Here is a 21,583-nt window from a genome sequence, read left to right as displayed (position 1 = left end):
TCAGAGCCACTTCTTTGAGAATTACTTATTTTCTGTGTACCTCCCATGTATGTTCGAAATATTCATGTTAATAAACTTTTATTTTTCTCCTGTTGATTTTTTAGTACAGGGATCCATTCCAACTAAAAGATAAATGGGGATTGAGGAAAAAAATTGTTTTTTCTTTACATCACCATCAGAAAAACTAAAAACCAAGAAACAGAATTATTAATAAGTACTAACAGAACAAGACTTTAGATCAAGTGTAATTAACATCTTCACAAGATAGGTGAAAGGATAGCTCATGTATTAAAAAAGAATCAGGTAGAAATTTTAGAAAGTTAGAACTTGACTTGTGACCCCTGCTTGAAACAACAAGTAATCAATAAGCTGAAGAAGAGGCAGAAGGAGCTGGGATTCGAGGCCAATCAGGAGCTACAATATGAAAGACTTCCAAGACCCTGGGTTTGGAGGAGGAAAGAAAAGAAAGATTATAATGGAGCTGAAATTTTTCCGTTGTCTAGTGACATCATGCAAAACTGTAGCCGGGCATGGTGAATCACATCTGTAATTACAGCATTCAGGAGGCAGGCACAGGAGGATCACAAGTCTGAAGCCAGCCTAGATCACATAGTGATGAGGCAGGCTAAATTAGGGACATTAAGGCATGGGAACTAAGAGCCAGGAGCTAAGAATAAACACTGTATTAATAGGTAACCTGAAGTCTCTCATTCTCCATTAGGCTACAAACATTCGACCTTGTTCTTAACATTGTACTAATGATTTGCCTGGAGCTCTGAATAAGTACACGCTGAGTGAATATCTCAACAAAAACATTTGGCAAAATTCATCCTTGGACTAAAAGGAGACTTTGTTAAAGGAGAATAAATATCTCCTAAAAATGGGCTTCTCTTACCTAAATAAACATCTTCTAAAAGAAAGCAACTGGAAGATTCTCAAACAAACATCACCTATGTCGGTTCTGGGAATCCCAACTTTATCAGCTTGGAGAACACATAAGATAGAATTAAAGGAGGGTCATCACAGCAAATGATTGAAAGGAAGAAGTATGCAGAGGTGAGGACCTATGGACTCCTTAACTGACTTGAGCCTTATAAATGTGCCTTACATAGAGGACTGGGTCTGTTTTCCCTGTGCCCACATTTCCAGTTCACTGTGATGTGTTTTGTTCCCTGTCTTCTGCTTTGTCTTCCTACTTTTCTGTCTTGCTAAATAAAACTTCTCACCTTACTAGACTTGTCTTAATTCTTTTCTGTGATGATGTCAAGAACTCATTCAGATCAGGGCCACAATCATGGCACCCCATGTCACAAGTTCAGCATCCTAAGATGAGATTATGTTCTGTGGAAACTTTCCTGGGTTTGAACTGGTCCTGGTTCCACTGACAGATATTATCTCAAAAAGGGGGGTGGGTTGCTGGGGATGTAGCTCGGTGGTAGAGTGTTCACCTAGTATGTGCAAGGCTCTGGGTTTGATTCCCAGCTCAGAAAAAAAACAAAAAAGGATGGCACACTACATGGACAATATTCTCATACATTCCATGGTTACCATATTTCTTGACCGTTTCAAGAGGCCGCTATGTAACTTGAATAAGTGTCCCCCTAAGGTCTATGTATTAAACAGTGATAGCCAGCCTGTGTCACTATTCAGAAGTGGACCTTTTAGAGGTGAGGCCAAGGGGAAGGAAGTCAGATCATTGGAACTGCACCCTCAAATGGGATTGTGGGACTCTAGTCTCTTCCTCTTCCTCTCTTTTGCTTCCTCTGCCATGTACTCCCACCATGATGTGCTGCCTTACCACTGGCCCAAAGGCAACAGGCCAACTGATCATGGATTGAAACTTCCATGAACCAAAACCTTTCCTCTTTTTAAAGTTGATTATTTCAGGTATTTGTTATAATAGTGGAAAACTGACTATCATGGGAACCAGGTTAAGTGATATGACCTATACCATGCAGGTTTATGTAAGTACACTCTATTTCTTGCACAGCAATGAAATTGCCTAATGATACACTTCGGAATTCATACACACTTAAGCAGCATACAACTATACTTTGTTATGGCAGCCATAGGAAGCCAATACACTCCCCTACACAAAACTTTATTCTACATCAGGTAGGAATTTCTGATTTCCAGCATGAGTTAATGAGAGACTCCCAGCTTAAATCCTGCAGGTCCAGCAAAAGAGTGAGGTGAACACAGTACCTAGGGCCCCAAATTTTGTCACTAGTTTTCTGCAAGTGCCAATCCCAAATGCCTCTGAGCAGTGAGACACCTAAGACTGTGTGGGAGTGTGTGCAGAAGTCCTACTTGAATGCTTCATCTAAAATCTTGAGTGAGTGATGCCTTGGAGCTGATTGTATTCCTCTCCTGATAAACTTTACTATCACTCTCACTGCACCCCCCCTAAAAAATGTACTACTATAAAATATAATTCCCAGCCACCTGAATCCAGGGCAGAACAAAAAGATATTTCTCACCATCTCAGAAGCCTTCTCTTTTTCTTAAGGTGGTAAAACTCTCTCTCTCTCTCTCTCTCTCTCTCTCTCTCTCTCTCTCTCTCTCTCTCTCGTACACACACCTGTCTTGTTCCCTTCCATCTATCAGTTAATAAGTTAATTCCTTATCCTATGCTGAATAAAAGGCCAAGGTGGTGGGGGAGACAGGTTCATTTTTCAAAAATCAATTGCCATAAAGTGTTATAAGTGCTATAAGAAAGACAAGGCCAAGGATCTATGAGAACTAACAGAGTAGTAGACTTGCAGGCTACAAAGGAGTTAGAATAAGAAGATAGTACCTACACCACTGCCTCTTCAACAATGAATAATTGTTAGATGAGAAGGAGAAAGGAGGAAGAGTGGCAGGTTGAATGAAGGGAGAAAGGAGTAAAGAATGACACCCAGATCACATGGGTGACGGGCAACATTGTGTAAGTCACTAAGACAGGGAAGCTCAGAAGAGAACTGATGAAAAGGACAAATGATCAATTCAGCCTTGGACATGGTGAGTCTGAGGTAACATACAGGGAAAGATGACAATACATTTCCAAAGTATGTTCTAGGAACCTTAGTTCCAGGAGATATGAATATTCCAGGAAAAAAGGGAGACCTGTTCAAGGTTGTTCTAGCCCAGGTTCCCTAGAAGACAGAGCCTGGGGCAAGGATTACATGCTGATGCTGTCAAAGGAGGTACAAAAACAGAGCATGGGAAACAATGCAAAGTGCCTGCAGGAGCTACAGGCTGCTGGCAGCAGCTAGTTAGCCTCAGAACTTCACAGTGGTCTACCACTACAGTAGTTAAGGAAAAGCAGTGTATGTGGTGGTGTGTGCCTGTAATCCTTTCTTTTCTGGAGGCAGACATAGGAGAATCAAGGTCTGAGGTTAAGGCCCCAGGCAAAAGCATAAGACTCTACCCCAAAAAACAAACTAAAGGGGTCAGGGTGTGGCTCAAATGGTAGAGCACCTGCCTAGTAAGCACAAGCTCCTGAGTTCAAACCTTAGTACTGTCAAAAAACAAAAAAAGCAAAAGGCCAGGGGACTAAGACTCAGGCAGAACTGGTAAAACCTTAGAAAAGCATACAAGAATGTGTCTAATGCAGATGTCAAATAAGTTTAGGAAATGCTGGATACTAGCCATCCCCTCTTGGAAATCTGCAATGTACTCTAGCACACTGACAGTTCTAGAAGTATCTCACCATCTGTGTCTGAGACTGGATCATTTATAAAGAATACAGATTGATTTCTAACAGTTCTAGAGTCTGGGAAATCCAAGTTGAAGGGGCTCACATCTGGTGAAGTGCTCCTTGTTGAGTTATCCTGTGGCAGAAGGCAGAAGAGAAAAAGAACACAAGTGAGAAATCAAGAGATCCAACTTACAGCCTCAAACTTTTTTTATTTTTTGGCTGTACTGGGGTTTGAACTCAAGGCCTCACACTTGCTAGGCAGGCAATGTACCACTTGGGCCACTCCACCAGCCCCCTCAAGCTATCTTATTTTATTTCATTTCATGGCAGAGTCTCACTGTATAGCTCAGGCTGGCCTTAAACTCATGATCCTCCTGCCTCCCAAGTGCAGGGATTATAGACATGTGCCACCAATAATTCATAAGGGTGGAGTCTTCAAGATCTAAACACCTCCCATTAGGCCTCACCCCCAAGTTCTTTTGCATTGGGATTAAGTTTCAAATACATACTTTGGGAGTATGTGTTCATACTGAAACTATAGCAATCCCATAGAAGATAGTAGTGGCCAAGAGAGAATGAAGGCTCCTGGCTCCAGGGAGGATTTTCTTGGCTTTTGTGTGCTTTTAGGACCAGAGCAGCCAAAGTGAGGGTGGTCTGGGTTATCAACGCCCTTCAGTGCTGCAGCGCTTTTGATGGCTTGAGACTTTACTACATTGGGAATGCTGATGCTATCTCAGAAACAAGGAGAGTGGGAGGAACAGAGGCTGGAGGGTGATCAAGGCTCAGCCAGTTGGTTCAGCAAAGTCCTTCCTCTTTGGATCCTGCACACCAAGGTGCCTCTGAGCATCCTTTAGAGAGTGGCTCTCCTCTGCCTCCTCCCTCCCCGTGTCTGGCATTCTGCTGTAGCTGGATGCCAGACCTGGAACCCACGTGCCTAACAGCCTCAGCACATCTGTGGTGCTAACGTCAGTGGCAGACCACAGTTTGTTCTCTGGAGAGAAGAGAAGGCAACATGCCCTAGTTTCTTTCGTAACCTGGAAGCTCTTTCGCCGTTTTCTGTACTAGGCCTTGGGCTGCTTTCCTGATGTGCCTCTATGCTTCTCCCTACCTACACCTCCTCAGCCCTATTCTGCCATACCAGGCTTACCCCTCTCTTGTCACCATGTGCTAAGTTGGGGGACTCTCCCTTCCTTTTCACATCCCTTACATCACTTCCTGAACATGTAAGTTGTTAACAGCCTCTCTTTCTTTACTTTCTTTCCTTTCAAATGATAAAACTGCCTTCCCAGGCAAGGATTTATTGTGCTGGGAACCCTCCCAGCTCTCCACAGTGGTGAAATTAGACAAAGACTAGTCACATGTGGGAAATTGGAGAAGGAAATGGCTCAGATTTACACCAGAGCTGCAGGACCAGAATGGAAGTGTTAGCCTATTGCAGAGGATCCTCCTGGAGGGGTGCACTCTGTAGGCCACAAAGTACCCATTTATTGCCTGTCTCAGGAGGAAGTGAGGATCTTCACCAAGCCTGGCACTTGTCAATTTGCCAATCATTGGGCCAAATTGAAGGTTTCAGTAGTCCCTCAGAGGTCTCAGGCATTCAGGGAGAGAGAGAGGGACCCAGTTCACAGTCTGAACAGGTCTTGTTCTCACTTCAGCTACTCCCACTCCACAGGATGTGTTCTTGCTACTCTGAAAAATGGCAGCCTCCAGAAAGGAGATTGAACTTCAAAATGGAAAGTGTCTGACAGAGGATATGGGGGAGGGGGCGGTAAGGGGGAGGGAAGGGACTCAGGGTACAAAGCTTGTCTAGCATACATGAAGCCCTGGGCTCCATTCCCAGTATTGTAAGAAAATTAAGAATGTCAAGCATGGTGGCTCAAGCCTAGCCTGTAATCCTAGCTATTGAGGAGGCAGAGTTTGGGAAAATCACAATGAGGTCAGCCCAAGCAGAAAGTTTACAGGACTTCATCTCAACCAATGGCTGGATGTGGTGGTGTATACCTGTCATCCCAGCTACTTGGGGAAGCATAAATAGAAGTATCAAAGGTCCAACCTGGCCCAGGCATAATGTAAGACCCTATCTCAAAAATAACCAATGCAAAAAGGACTGGCAGTGTGACTCAAGTGGTAAAGAGTCTTCCTAGCAAGTCTGAGGCCCTGAATTCAATCCCCAGTACCACAAAAATTAATAAATACATAAATAAATAAGTTCACATTGGTAGAAAGTGTCCACAGAACTTGTAAACATCCTACCAATACCCATCTCATGTCCCACACCTGGGACTCCATCAACCAATGGGTAACCATTGGTGTGAGTATCAACTCCCACCCCTACCCCAGCCCTGACTCCTTGGCCATAGCTCCAGGATTGGTACCTGGAGCCCTAGAGCCTCCACTGGGGCTCTCTAAGGCCCCTGCCAGAGTTCTCTGTGGATTCTACTATCTGGCTTTCAAATCTTTACTTACCCCCTCAAACCCTTCTCTCCAAAAATGGGCACTTGGACTTCACAGGAAGGAGGAGGCAACCGGGCCTCCTTGGTAGCCAGGAGATCCTGCTGGGCTTTCCTGTCTACAGAAATGAAAGTGGAGTCAGAAAAACTATTGAAAAACAGACTTCAGTTGGGGGTAGTTCTCGCCATGATTTCCCCTAGCTCACACTTTCCTCCTTCTCTTCCATCTGGCCATGATGCAGCTATCAGGGATGAGCTTTCATAACTACCTGACAAATGAGGAAACTAAAAGGAAAAGATGTGAGGATGGTCATTCAACAGATCAATAGCAAAGAAAACACTTTGAACTTAAGCCTCCTTTATTTCTACTCCAGCTATAGGGACTAGATGAGCTTAAAACTTCTTCTGCAGAGATAATGCTGTAATGCTGTGTTGGCTAGGGATGTAATTCAGTGGTACAGAAAGGTCCTGGGTTCAATCCCAGCACTGCAGAGAGAAAGAAGGAGGAGGAGGAGGAGAGGGAGGGAGGAAGAGAATGCTGTGACCACCAGACATAGAATGCATGTCCCAGCCCCCCTTGCATCAGGTATGGCATGTGCCTGAGTTCAACCTATGGAAGAAGGGTGGAAGAGATACACGCTAATTCAGCACCTGACCATAACATATCTGAAATACTGTAATCTTCCACAGTCTCTCCAAAGGGGAGAATTCATCTTTTATCTTCGTCTCCTCTTTTCTTTCTTTCTTTCTTTCCTTTTTTTTTTTTTCCTTTGGTACTGGGGCTTGAACTCAGGGCCTACACCTTAAGCCACTCCACCAATCCTTTTTTTGTTACGGTTTTTTTCAAGATAGGGTCTCGAGAACTATTTGCCCAGGCTGGCTTTGAGCCACGATCCTCCTGATCCCTGCCTCCTGAGTAGCTAGGATTACAGGTATGAGCCACCAGTGCCCGGCCTCATCTCCTCTTTTCACACTGGAATAATATTCCCAAGTACGTGCAGCACAAATACAATACAGATTTTGTGTGTGTTTGTGTGGTGCTCGGAGTTGAACCCAGGTCCTTGCACATGCTAGGTAATGCTCTGCCACTGAGCTACAGTCCAGTCCTTCATCTCAAGATCCTTAATTGCATCTGCAAAAATCCTTTCTTCAAATAAGGACACATTCATGGATTCCAGGAATCAGTATATAGATGTATTTTTTGTTGGGGGTTTGGGGGAAGTCTTTCCACCATAGCCACCTTCATTGCAGTGTTGACCTCAGGTTGAAGGATACAACCAAGGAGATCTCCAGATAAACAGATACCCCAATCTAGCTTTCCTTTCTTAGTCCATCTCCTGCTAGGGCTGCCATTGGATCAAACGCAACAGGAAACCAGAAAGCATGTGCATGATTGGTGGATTAGGAACCCAGAGGACAGCAGAATAGAGAAGGGCAGGAGCATGCATCCGGAGAGGCAAACAAAAGAGAGCAGCATACCATGTAAATCAAGGGAAGATTGTGCTATTTTATTTTGCACTTCAGCAGGACAGGTCTCCCTTGCAGAAAACCATAATCAAATGGCAACAGAACTGGTAGTAGTTGAGCCAATTATGTAACACACCTGTATCAGTCTGTATTTCCAACTGTTTTACACTCAGGGGAATTATGTCTAATTGCAAGCCCATGACTTCATTATATCTTCCACGGGGGTCTGTCTAGGCATTTACACTTTGAAATATGTATCCTTATGCTATAAATTCCTTTCATTTCATTTAAACAGTAATTGTGACATTTATGGTCTAATTTTTATGAAGTCATGGTATAGACTATATTATCTATAAATTACAAAATTCACTTATCATAAGAAAGGGACATTGGGTCACATAATGTTGAGACTACAGGTATAGATGAGCAAAAGTGCCAGCACTCAATAAATCGTACCTATTGTTACTAAGGCTGTTATCATCTCTCCCTCTTCACTTCCAGACACAATTAGGTTGTAGACCCTGGAGACCAGTCCTGCAGTGAGTCATCCAAGTAGAAAGGGTACAGCCCAGAGCCAGGTGGCACTGAGTGACACAAGCCTGGTCCAGTGAAACCTGGGCTCTGATGCCATGGCATTCTGTCTGGACTGGAAGTTTCCAAGGTTAGGAACTATCTCTCTGGAAGTCCCAGACGACCCTCTACTATGTATACCCACAAAGCTTCCTCTGAGCAGCCCAGCATCCTGGGCTTCTCCGCAAAGTTCTGGTGAACAGAGTAGACTTCAAAGATGCAAACATGCCCAGGCACAGCTGACATCAATGGGTCTACCAGGTGGGAGAAGAGTGGGTTGGCCCAGGAGCCAGGCTGTCGCACCCACAAAAGAAGAAGAAAGGAGGGGGAGAGGAAGAAGGGAAGTTAGGAAGGCAGGGGTAGGACAGAAACACAGGGAAGCCTGACTCAGGACAGTCAGAAGAGCTATAGGAAGAGAAGTTTATGTACTCTCCCTGTTTAATACCCGGCATTCAAGACACCTGTCTCAATCTCCATCTCATCGCAGACCATTCCCTGTCATGCTTGAGACTCTTTCCCTATAACTGCTTCCATGTTGATCCCTTCAAAGACAAGGCTAATCCATGCCTTTGTGCTTTGGGGTGTACAATTCTCTGCCTGAATTGCTTTTCCATGGTTTATCTAACTGGAAGCTTCCTGGAAAACATCACCTTCTCCATGAAGTATTTCCAGATTCACACAGAATTATACTTACCTCTGTTAAATCCATAGGTATCTAAGGTACAATAAATGGCCATTTGTTTTATTTTATTTTATTTTGTGGTACTGGGTTTGAACTCAGGGCCTACATCTTGAGCCACTCCACCAGCCTTTTTTGTGATGAGTTTTTTCAAGATAGGGTCTTGAGAACTATTTGCCCCGGGGGCTGGCTTCGAACTGACAGCCTCCTAATCTTTCCCTCCTGAGTAACTAGGATTACAGGCATGAGCCACAGGCACCTGGCACCATTTATTAATTTACCAGAGTTTCTGATTCTGATTCTGGTCTGGGTTGGGGCCAAAATTTTTAACTTCTAACAAGTTTCCTGATGTCATTGATCCTATGGTATAGGAATCACACTTTAAGAACTATTAATTTAGTACAAGAAATTATTATCCCTGTGTATGGTCAGTGTATATGTATTAATTCATTCAGTGATTGTCTACTGAAGACCTGAATGTGCTAGACATGAACTAGGTGTTAAGTATTCAATAATGAGAAAAACAGACATAAAATTTGCCCCTGTGGAGCTTCCAATCAATTGGAGAAGACATATAAGAAAATAAACATGCCATTAGTTATATAATGACAAATTGTGATAAGCTCTCTGTAATGAACAGAATATTATGAGAAAAAATAGTAAGTCAGAGGGTGTGGTGGTCACACCTGTAATCCTAGCTACCCAGGAGACAGTGATCAGGAGGATCACAGTTCGAAGCCAGCCCAGGCAAATAGTCCAGTGAGACCCTGTCTCGGAAAAAACCCTTCACAAAATAGGCTGGTAGAGTGGCTCAAGGTATAGGCCCTGAGTCCAAACCCCAAAATAAATAAATAACAAAAAATCTATTTCAGATTAGTTGGTCAGGTGAGGCCTTTAAGGGAAGGGACATTTATACAAGCATATTTTTTTTCTTGTTTTGAGTCAGGGTCTCACTATGTTGCCTAGGCTGGCCTCCAACTCCTGGGCTCAAGCCATCCTCCTGCCTCCGCCTTCCAAGTAGCTGGAACTGCAAGTATATACCACAATACCTGGTTTATTACAAGCATACTATATTTTTCCCCAATATTCCCTTCTTATTTATTTTTTCAGGGCAACATAAGTTATAATAAAAAACCTCACTAAGGGCAACATCTTTCAAGCATAATACGTTAGTACATATTGATATAATCTTCAATAATCTTTCTTTAAAAAGAAAAAAAAAGAAGGTTGGAGATGTAGCCCAGTGGCAGAATGTTTGCCTAGCATGTGTGAGGCTCTGGGTTCCATCCTCAGCACCACCCTCATTCTGTAGAACCAAAGAGCAGTCTCCGAGTTCACAGATTTCCTTCTGTTTCCCAGACACAAGAAGATCTATTTCAAGCTAGGTGTCTGTTATCTGAGACAATATATAAAGACACTACATGGCTCCCAGAAACACAGGAAGAATAAATGAGGTAATGCTTGAGAAAGGTTGGCTTTATCCATTACGTGCACAGTGTTATCCAAGAAGAGGTGCCAAACTTCTTACTTCACAGACAGATGGCGCTTCTGAAACTTGAAAGATGATAGGATGAAGATAGAAAGCAAGAAGATTCCAGAGCCTAAATCAATACAGGAAGGAGGAAAAAACAACCTTTGTCTGATAGAATAAAGAGAAGAAATTGAGTTAGGGCATAAGATGTTACAAAGATGAAGGACATGTAGGAAGGAGTAGGAAACATCAAGAAGACAGGAGCACAGCATATTTTAAAGACACTGCTATAGGGGCACCTGTTGCATTGTATTGCTAGTTTTTTTGTTTTGTTTTGTTTTGTTTTTTGTAATCCTTGAGCTCCAGGACTTGGGCTTGCTAGACAAGGACTCTACCACTTGTTATCTATTTTTAAGTTGTTTAGCTAACCATTAGGCTGTAGTGCCTTGAAAACTGGAATCTTGTCTTACTAATATTTGTGTCTTCAGTGTGCTGCAGAGTAGGGCCTTGGTAGATAGTGAAAGAGCAGATGGAAAGGTGGAGATATCATGGGAATAATAAATAAACGGACAAATGAATGAGAGAAATATCAGATGAATACATGCGTACATATATACATGCTATGGGTAAGTAGATAGATGGAGAGATGGAGGGATGAAGGGATGGATGGATGGATGGGTGGATGACGGTCTGCCAAAGCAACACAGAGAATCAAGGTTCCTGGTGGTACCAGTGAGACAAGAGTAGAAACTGAGAGAAACTTAGTTGATCCTTTACTGTATTTTAAAATCTTGTCCATCATGTAAAGTGACCACTAATGGCTTCTCCTCCCCAAAGTCCCCTTGATTACCATTGGTAAGCTCCACTGCACACATGAATTGCTGTCACCTCTTATACTTCCATGTGTGCCACAACACACTTATTTCAACACACACAACTGTCTTTTTATTTTATTTTGGTGGTACTGGGGTTTTAACTCAGGGCCTTGTGCTTGCCAGGCAGGCACTCTACCACTTGAGCCACTCCTTCAGCCCTCTTTTGGGTTGGATATTTTTCAAGATATGGTCTTATGAGCTAGTTCCTTTGGGTGGCTTCAAACCACAATCCTCATGTTCTCTGCCTCCCAAGTAGCTAGGATTACAGGCATGAGCTACTAGTGCCTGGCCCATACAATGGCCCTAAATGCTTGCCACCCACTAACTAACTGTGTACAAGCTACTCAGGGTAAGCTCTGCTCTGTGTCAGCCTTAGATGAAAACAGAGGTGGGGAAGGAAGACATGAAAGCCTTTTTCCTACCCCTCAGCCAGAAAAGGCACAGAGCTCAGGGGTGATAAGATTCTTGCTCTGATAATTTATCACATGACTTCAGAAAAGCACTTTAAATGCCATATTGTCTCTACAAATGTATCTTAGGCCTCATAAGAGGAGCAGAGTTTATTTAAAGACTCAATTTGAGACACAATGAAGAGAAGAACACTAGGGTCCCTCTGGGGTATTAAGAAATTGAAGGAGAAAAGAAAACCACGCACAGACCATTCTTTTCCCTTGAAAGGATCTCCACTTCAGATGAAAGCTCCTCCAGCTTTATTTCCTTCAGGCTTCCATACACTTGTCTCTAATCTCATCCAAGCACTTAGCCAACCCAAGCCCAGTTGACCTTGGCTGAAAGTACTCGAATTCAGTAGGGAGCTTCCAAAGAATTTAGAGGAGGGTGCAGAGCCCGTCTCCATCCAAAAGAGGCAGAATAAAGAATCTAGGACATGAATTTCCTCAGAGATTGAAATGAAATACTTCTTAATTGTAAAGGACCAGGATAGACAATTCTCAAAAGAGGACAAGAGATTAATGAATGCAAGCAAATGAATTTCTAACTCCAACAGTAACTAAAGAAATGCAAATAATGCAAGATTTATCATGTCTGCATGCATGTATGTATACAACAGAGAGAGAGAGACTTTAAACTCTAATTCACCGTGTGAGTTGAGATATCCTTAGTCTCAAGTGGGACTGAACTACTGTAATTCTTCTGAAATCACTGGACATTAGGTCTCACAGGTCTTTAAAATATTCATATTTTTCCCCAAGAAAAGAGGCTAGAACTTTACATCATTTTATTCTTAAGTCTGATCATTTATCCTAAGGGAATCACTTGAAATACAAAAACAGACAAAACAATAGCAAAATGAACACTGATCACCAGCACTGATCACATGGATGTTGATCCTTGTGTCATGTGCAATAGTGAAAGACTGGAAACAGCCTAGAAGTCCAGCAACCAAATGACGGTTGTTGGCTAAACATTTATAGAACACACTTTATCCAAGCCCAATTATGTGTTCTGCAAGGTTCTTCCCTGGGGAATGTGTTAGCAGAGATACTGTCAAGGGTACAGGCTCCTGGTCCTTCAGAAGAATACCTTGATTGAGTCCTTTGAGGCCAAAGCCTGCTTCTCAGCTTTTCAGTGTCAGAAACTGGCTTTTCTAGTACAACAGATAAGAGTGGTCTTTTGGGGACAGGCTTAGCTGATATAGCCACTGAAGGCCAATTTATTAGTTCATAGTGGATGACATCCCTTTCCAAACAGCAGAACATGTGTATCCATTGCCCAAGTCCTGCCCTCCTGCTGCCATTGGAGAAGATAGAATGAAAATCAGGAGGGTTCTTGGTGAACACATTTAAATAGAAGGTCATAGACAGTCTTGAGGGTTAGTTTTCAAATCATGGTTGAGGCCTGGGGAAATGTCTCTGACAAGTTCTCTAAGTACTGATATCCTTGCTTCTCTTGACCCAGTGTTCCTGATGCCCTGCACCCCCCACCACCACCACCACTGCCAGGAACAGGTGGGTGACCAGTTGCTTTTCTGCACTTGCTTTTCCATGTTCCATGTTCACTACTTCTCTTTTATCAAAGCAGTTTCATTCTAAGCACAGGTGACTGAGCAATTCAGGGGTAACACCAGCTAGGCAAGTCACAGTCCCTTCCCTGGATATATGGATTAGGCTTAAGATCAAAGCTCCAAATTACTCAGTTCCAAATTCACTACTTACTCTAGAGAAACACTGTGGAGAAAAGTGACCCTTCCTTCTTTCCTTCCTTCCTTCGTCGGTGTGCTTTGCTCTGCTCTGCAGGCCCTGCAGTGTGCAGCATCCTCTCCTACAGCATAGACAACTTCTTTAGTATCTAGTTCCTTTAGTGCAAGGAACTTTGTCAACATCAAGTTCCTGCAAGACAGCTGTTTTCTCCAACTTCTGATTCCTAAGAGTACGTGGTCATGGTCCAAAGAGCACATTATCCAAAAGCCAGTGGCTTCCCCTCATACCCTCCCTACCTGGTTTTGTAAAAGAGTGACTTAGGCAGATACCTCCCCAGCATCTAGAAGGTGAATTTCAAGCAAGTTCAAACAGTGTGATACCACAGTGACTTCTTTACCACCCAGTGGACCACAGACACATCCTCTTCACCAAAGTCTGGATCTTAGCTATGGGGATGGGAGAGCATTTCTGCCTTGCCTTGGTTGCTTTATCTTAGCCCTAGAGGTCGAGCTCCTTATAGATGCTCTTCCCATACTCCTTAGAGTTCTCTTTACTTCTTTGTTGGTCAATGCATCCTTATTCTAATCCCTGTTACAGTTCATAATTCTTTTTTTTTTTTTTTTTTGTGGTACTGGGGTTTGAACTCAGGGCTTATACCTTGAGCCACTCTACCAGCCCTTTTTTTTTTAATGTGATGGCAAACTATTTGTCTGGGCTGGCTTCAAATGGTGATCTTCCTAATCTCTGCCTCCTGAGTAGCTAGGATGACAGGTGTGAGCCACCAGTGCCCAGCCAGTTCATAATTCTTTATGTCAATCCTTCCTTATTCAAATTACTGAATGAATTCTCTCTCTTGCTTGGACCCTTAAAATGTAAGATTTTGTCCCTCATATGTGGACATTAGATCAAGGGCAAACACAACAATGGGATTGGACTTTGAGCACATGATAAAAGCAAGAGCACACAAGGGAGAGGTGAGGATAGGTAAGACACCTAAAAAATTAGCTAGCATTTGTTGCCCTTAAGTCAGAGAAACTAAAGCAGATACCTTAAAAGCAACTGAGGCCAATAGGAAAAGGGGACCAGGAACTAGAGAAAAGGTTAGATCAAAAAGAATTAACCTAGAAGGTAACACCCACGCACAGGAAATCAATGTGAGTCAATGCCCTGTATAGCTATCCTTATCTCAACCAGCAAAAATCCACGTTCCTTCCTATTACTGCTTATACTCTCTCTACAACAAAATTAGAAATAAGGGCAAAATAATTTCTGCTGGGTATTGAGGGGGTGGGGGGGAGAGGGAGGGGCGGAGTGGGTGGTAAGGGAGGGGGTGGGGGCAGGGGGGTGAAACGACCCAAGCTTTGTATGCACATATGAATAATAAAAGAAAAAAAAATGTAAGATTTTGGCTTTCTCTCTGAATTACTAAATTACACAGTGGTATACTTGGGAATATCAGGTGGCCACTTTTTCTATTGTATTCACTGAAAATGTAGCAGAAGCTGGTCTGTAGAGCAAATGACAAGAATGAAATAGGTATAGTGACTCCCTGGTATTCTAATAATCCTAACAATGTTCCCCCTCTTAATTTTCTCCCCAATTTAACCTAGCTCTACTATGTTTCTATACTTCTTAACCAGAAGAGACTTAACCTAATACAGTCTGAATCAGGGAGACACTGTGGTTCCTCTCAGTGTCTATTTATTTAATTAGAACATTCAGAATTTGAGAGATGTCTCCTTTTGAGACAATATTATTTATAAAAGTAAAAATGAGAAACAATTTTAAAGTCCAATAATGGATAAGTAATGAGAATAGTATAGGATTTAGGAATTCTCGGTGTGCTTGCTTCTTTTGTCTTTTCTCTCTTTAGCACTGATAGAAGACCATTGCATTGTACTAAGCTCCTGCATGAGGCCCCAGCAGACCAGACCAAACCAAAATGGAGTAACTTATGCTAAATGCGACATACTCAAACTGAAACTTTAAGGAAACAGATCTCCAAACAGACCAGTTTTTCTTGAAAGCAGAAGATTAGCACTTACCTAAGAGACTCTGGATTTAATCCCCAGCACAATGGGGTAGGGGGTTGGGGGGTAGGGGGGATGAAATTTCTAGAGTGAATTATCATAATAAGGAAGTCCCATCTAGTTTAACCCTTCCAAAGTAACCTCCTGATATAACCTAATGTTAACCAATCAGCTTTTTTTTCTATTGTTCTGTTTCCTAATTCCCACCTTACAAACTTCACTGTTCTTCTGCCCAATGGGAGCTCTTGTTCTATTTTGTAGAATGGAGGCTGCCCCAATTCGTGAATCATGAATAAAAGCCAATTTGATCTATAACTAAATGTGTAATTCTGTCTTTTTGTGGTGCTGAGGTTCTAACCCAGGGCCTTGGGCATGCTAGGCAAGTGCTCTACCACGGAGCTATATCCCCAGCCAATAATTTTGTCTTTTGACAGCACAAATCATATGGGATGTTTTTTTCCCATTTGCCCCTTTAGATCCACCATTCATTGTTTTTCATCCTTCTTTGTGCACTGGGAGATTGACCAGAGAAGAGTACTTAGCTCTCTACCTTCCAGTACCCTTCTGCCAACTGGACAGAGATGTGAAATCAGGAGACAGATGTCAGGGTATTAACTGCCCCAGCTCCCTCCCTGCCAGACCACAGGCCAGCAATAATGTGCTCCAGCACCTGAATTCCTGTCTTGCTGTTGTCTCTTCAGATCTCTGGGAAAGGCGTCACCATCCTAAGTCAGATGGTCTCCAGGGCTTCACCATTTCCCACTTGTTTGTTACCTTAGCCTTGCCATCACCCTTGCAAATCTCTTCACAGAACTCTCCAGTGACCATATCAAGTGAGCCTTCTGTTTTCCACTGAGCCCCAGCTGATAGAGCATCCACAGGCATTAGAATTTTTTACAGAGGAAACATGAAGAGAAAAACTGAGGTTTCTGACATGCAAAATGAGATTATGTAGAAAGACAAAAACCTTTGAAAGAAGGCTACTTAGATTATTGCTTCAGATTATTCTTTAGTTAGGCCCTTTGTTAATTTTCCCTATTAACCAATGTGTAGGGGTAGGGGAGAAAGGAGGTATTATGAAGGAAACTACATCAGTTAGAGATGAAGAATCGAGAAATGCCAGTTTCTCTGCACAGTCCCAGTCAAAGTGTGAGTGAAAAATTAGAACATGAAACTTACGGTCATTATGACCTTATGTTATAAACAATATGAAAATGAAAAATGAAAAAGTTTGAAATATGAAAAAACACTTCTAAGAAATTCAGCAAAATGTATAGAGGTATCTTTAGGTGATGGATATAGGAATAAGATTTTTTTTCCTTTTTTTTTCTTCTCCAAGTTTTCTGTAATGAGCATGAATTACTTTTTTAGCCAGTGTTTTGTTTCTTAAGAGCACACACATCATGTTCTGCTTATATTGTCAGGAACAAACCAGTCTGACCTTGGCAACTCCAGCCAAAGAATGTGCCTCCCAGTATGCTTGGCCTGGTAATTGGCAAGAACCTCAGCAAATTCTCAAGGTTAACTCTTTCTTCAGAAAGGAGAGCTGGAGGCACAGCCCAAGTGGTAGAGCATATACTAGTAAGAGGGAGGCCCTGAGTTCAAACCCCAGTGTCACACAAAAACAAACAAAACATGAAACACAAAAAGGAGTAGGTAGAGCTAGGCATGGTGGCACACACCTGAAATCCCAGAAAGCATTCCAGAGGTTGGAGAGTTCAAAGCCAGCCTGGGCTATATATATATTGAGACCCCCGTCCCTGCCAAAAAAAAGAAAGAATGGAAGTACTTACTCTGCCAGTCCAATGAGGTTAGGTTGGGTCACCCTGTGGTGGGCTGCTAGGAGATGGTCAGAGCTAGCTCGGTCTTTGGGAAGCAAGCATAGTACTCTGTCACCACCAATAAGCATAGGTGTCACTGTGGAAAGTGGAAAAGAACAAAAGGGCCAGCTTTATCAGCACTGTGTAGAGACATAATTTTAGTCCCCTTTTCCTCTCCAGGTGAATATTGTCCTGCCTCTAGGCTTTTACTTGGGCCTTCCCTCTACCTGAAATGACATCTCCCATCTCTCTGTCTACTAGATTCTTGCCTGACTTTCCTTCAGAGTAGTTAGGTAAAATAGCAAGAAGTCTGCCTCTTGCTGTCTTCTGGGCATTGAAGGGTCACTTCATCTTCTCTGGCTCTCTGGAGGGCATGGGCAGACACCACTGCTGAGAGAAGCCTCACACACTAGCCCTTCTTCTAGGGGCAATGGCAGGGAAAGTGCTTTAAGGAGGGTGTTGGCATCTCTACATATTTTGTTTTGTTCTGTTGTGGTTATTGATGTTGTGGTTTTCTATTTCCTTCCCTCTTAGTTACCCCCACCCCCATCAGTTATCCCCTTCATGCATCACAGGCCCAAGTCTGTGGAAAAAGCCTTCCCCGGGGTCCTTCTCAGGCCCTGATCTGAGCCCCAGCAAGCCTTCAGTCTTAGGGAGCCACAGCCTTTCCACAGAAGTGCTCAGGTCCAGACCTGCATAAAGGAGTGGCCTGTTGGGTTGGGAAGAGGTTACTCAGCCTCAAGGTGCAGATGCCCTGAATCTGCCCTTTCTGATGGGTCAGGCTGCCCTAAGTCCTCCCTGTACCTCTTCCTATGGCCAGTGTTGCAGATCAAGAGAAAAGTTTTAAAGATTCTATATACTCAGCTCTGGGCTCTGCAGCTCTGTGGCTGGCCACTTGCCTGGCCCAAATCAGAGCTAGTATCTTAGGAGGAGAGCAATAGGAAGCAGCCTATTCCTTTCTGAACCCTGCTCATTCAGGACATAGCTGGCCCTGTTACTCGTCCTTGCTTCCTGCATACCAGCACATCTGTAGCCTAATCTACTAAATCACAGTCATTGCTATGTGAGGGCCAGGACAGGAGACAAGACACTTGCTGCTGCTATCACTCTTCCTTTGTTTTCCCTTCCTGTTCCGCTTACCTGACCTACCACGGAGACCCCTAGGTTCGTCTATGTCTAAGAAACTACAAGCTTTCATTTTGGTTCTGTTTCCATTCTTGTCAAAGACTTGGTTATAGTAAGGCAGTGCCTTTCAAACCTGAGTGAGTGTAGAATCACCTGAGGAGCCTCCCAAGTATCTAGGATTACGGGTGTGAGCTACTGGTGCCCAGCTGTTTTAGAACAACTTTTAAGGCAAATTTTCTCAACAGTGTGACCAAAAAAAAAGTTGATTTTGCCCCCTGCCATTATTGGACATCTAATAATATCTGAGGACTTTTTATTTTGGTGCTGGTGATGGAACCTAGGGCCTATTACACATGTTAGGCAAGCACTTTACCACTGAACTGCATCCCAGCCCTGGAGACATTTTTGGTTGTCACAACCGAGGAGAAGGGGTACTATTGGCATAAGATGGGTGACAGCCAGGATGCTTCGAAGCAGCCTATGACACACAGGTCATCTCCCACAACAAAGAACCATCAAATGACAATAGTGCCATTGTTGAGAAACTTTGCCTTAAAAGTTGTTCTAAGGGCACCATAGCTCACACCTGTAATCCTAGCTACTTGGGAGGCTGAGATCGGGAGGATGGAAGTTTCATGCTAGTCTGGGCAAATAGTTCTTCACTCATCTCCAGAGTAACCAATGCAAAATGGACTAGAGGTGTGGCTCAAGTGGTACAGATCTGCTTCAAAACCCCAAAGCCCAGTGTTTAAATCTCAGTTCCACCAAAAAAAAAGTTCTGAAACATCATCATTAATTTAAAATTTAAATTATTGCTTAGTTTCAGCTGTTCTCCACCAAAGAATTGGGAGAAATTTATTCAAAAAAAGAAATCCACGATTATCAATTTGGAGATCCAAATCCTAGTCAATGATACTATTCAATGATGTTTAAACTACATCACAAACAATATCACTGTTTTGCAAGGAGACATAGAAGTGAAAGGAATTAGCAAATATTTCCTTTCATCTGAAAGTTTAGGACATTTCTTAAACTTAGCTGTGTTTATCACACACACACACAAGTGACACACACACACACAAGTAACACACACAAAAAAAACAACTGAAGGAAATTTATTAAGAAGAGTACAGTCAGGCATAGTGCACACCTGTAATTCCAGCACTTGGGAGCAGAAGAATGGAGCATTTGAGGCAGGCCTGGACTACAGAGTGAGTTCAAAGTTATTCTGGACTATACAGCAAGATCTTGTCTTTATATAAATAAATAAGCGAAGGATAAAGGGTATAAATAAATAAGTACAAGTAGGAATGGGGAGAATTCTGCTCCTGTCTGTATAACTAAGAGAAATTCTCACACAGGTCCATTAAGGGACTTGTAAAAGAATATTTTATCACTAGAAAATTCGTCATGGCTAGGGAATTGGATACAATGAGGTTTTCGTCATTGTATAAGTAAAATGTGATGTATGCACACTTTACAGGCTTTTTTCTTTTTACTTTTTTTTTTTTTTGTGGTACTGGGGTTTGAACTCAAGGTCTACACCTTGAACCACTGAACCAGCCCTTTTATTGTGATGGGTTTTTTCTTTTTTTTTTTTTTTTTTTTTTTTTCCAGTGAGATTTACATTGAACATTTCCTCATCTTTATTCTTTTATGTGATGGGTTTTTTCAAGATGGGGTCTTGAGAACTATTTGCCCAGGCTGGCTTTGAACTGTGATCCTCATAATCTCTGCCTCCTAAGTAGCTAGGATTACAGGTGTGAGCCACAAGCATGCCTGGCTACTTTATTTATTTATTTATTTATTTATTTATTTATTTATTTATTTAGAGATAGTGTCTCACTATGTAGCCCAAGCTGGCCTCGAACTTGAGAACCTCTGTGTCAGCCTCCAGTGTTCTGGAATTACAGGTATACACCATACCACCTCACTTGGCCTCCCAATCTCCTACCACAGCGAGGAGTAATGAACTAGATTTACTCACAGCAACATACACAGATCTTTAATACATGGTGCTGAATGGGGAAGGGGGAGCCAGGACAATACTACTGATTGAAACTAAAAATACCTACCCACAAAACAATGCCACCTGCTTTCAAAACACAGATAGAACAATTTATAAATCAATTAAACTCTTGTAAAGCAGGCACCATTGCCACCTGGTGGCAGTCACTCCAAATTCAGACATGATACAGCTCGTGTTTTAACCAGATATAATTTACATACAATAAATACACAGATCTTAAATTCAGTTATGCATTGCTGAATGAACACGACATGGTCCAAGAAATGTATCATTGGGTGATTTCATTGTTAGATGGACATCATAGGGTGTGCTTACAATAACCTAGATGGTATAGGTCAATCACACGATGTGACCTTGTGGGGCAGGCAAGAGACATAGTCGGATGTGGTGGTGCACATTTGTAATCCCTCCACTGGGAGGGTGAGGCAGAAGGATTGCCAGTTTGAGGGCTGCCTAAACTACCAGAAAAATCCTGTCTCAAAAGAAGGAGGGAGGGGGGAGAAAGAGAGGGAGAGAGAGAGAGAAAAGAGGATGCAATAAACACTAAGCATGTGAGGCTGCTACAGGCATCACATCACATAACACACTGCTTTACAGAAAACTTTCTCATAAGTAGAAGCAAAGCACTCTAAAATAACAAAGAGCATAGTCTGCTAAGTATATAAACTCATAGCATAGTTGTTTATTGTCCTTATCAAACATCACGCCCCATATAAATAATTGTATGTAGGAATGGCAGTGTTGGGTCTGGAGACCTAACGGGCAGATGAGTATCCCATCCCCCATGGAGAGCACTGTGATTCCTGCATCCTGAGAAGAAGGTGTAAACCTGCATTCCTGCACCCTGAAGAGGAGATACAGGGTCTCATAGATCTGCCCCAGGGCTGATGAGCAAAATGTCTCGAGATCGCTTCCCCTCCCCAATAAGGGACAAGCAGCCCAGTTCATCTAAGAAAGCCGGTGAATCCACGACCAATGAAAATAGCCCACCTAACCCTTACCCAAACCCAGAGTTAAAACGTCCATAAAAGCCCCAGCCTTCACTGGCCTTGAGCTACTGGTTTCCAGGCTCCACTGCATTTCTCTAGCTGTAGCCTTTCCTTTCTCTCTAATAAATCCTACTTCATATACCAGCTTTGGCTCATCAACCAGCTGCCTTACAAGCCAGTTCTCTGGCCCGTGAAGGCAAGGATCCTTGACACCGGTCTGCAACACTTCAAACCAGC

At 42.8% G+C, this 21,583-nt stretch overlaps 1 protein-coding gene across 8 annotated transcripts in view; it reads left to right on the top strand.

Annotated features, from left to right (window-relative positions):
* Spink4 (serine peptidase inhibitor Kazal type 4) overlaps positions 1 to 21,583 on the top strand; it is a 91,310-nt gene that overhangs the window by 39,334 nt on the left and 30,393 nt on the right. For 3 of the 8 annotated variants that reach the window (XR_012440399.1, XR_012440395.1, XR_012440396.1), the window contains one exon: positions 722 to 5,082. The exons of 4 other annotated variants lie outside the window; for them this stretch is intronic. The gene's annotated coding sequence lies outside the window, so the exon portion shown is untranslated. Of the gene's footprint in view, positions 1 to 721; positions 5,083 to 13,111; positions 13,401 to 21,583 lie in introns of those variants that run through there. One more of the 8 variants, XR_012440397.1, reaches the window with a different exon arrangement.

Source organism: Castor canadensis, chromosome 13 (assembly GCF_047511655.1).
Source record: "Castor canadensis chromosome 13, mCasCan1.hap1v2, whole genome shotgun sequence".
Lineage (NCBI taxonomy): Eukaryota > Metazoa > Chordata > Mammalia > Rodentia > Castoridae > Castor > Castor canadensis.
The sequence above is the reverse complement of the archived record's forward strand: the minus strand, read 5'-3'. Positions and strand labels throughout refer to the sequence as shown.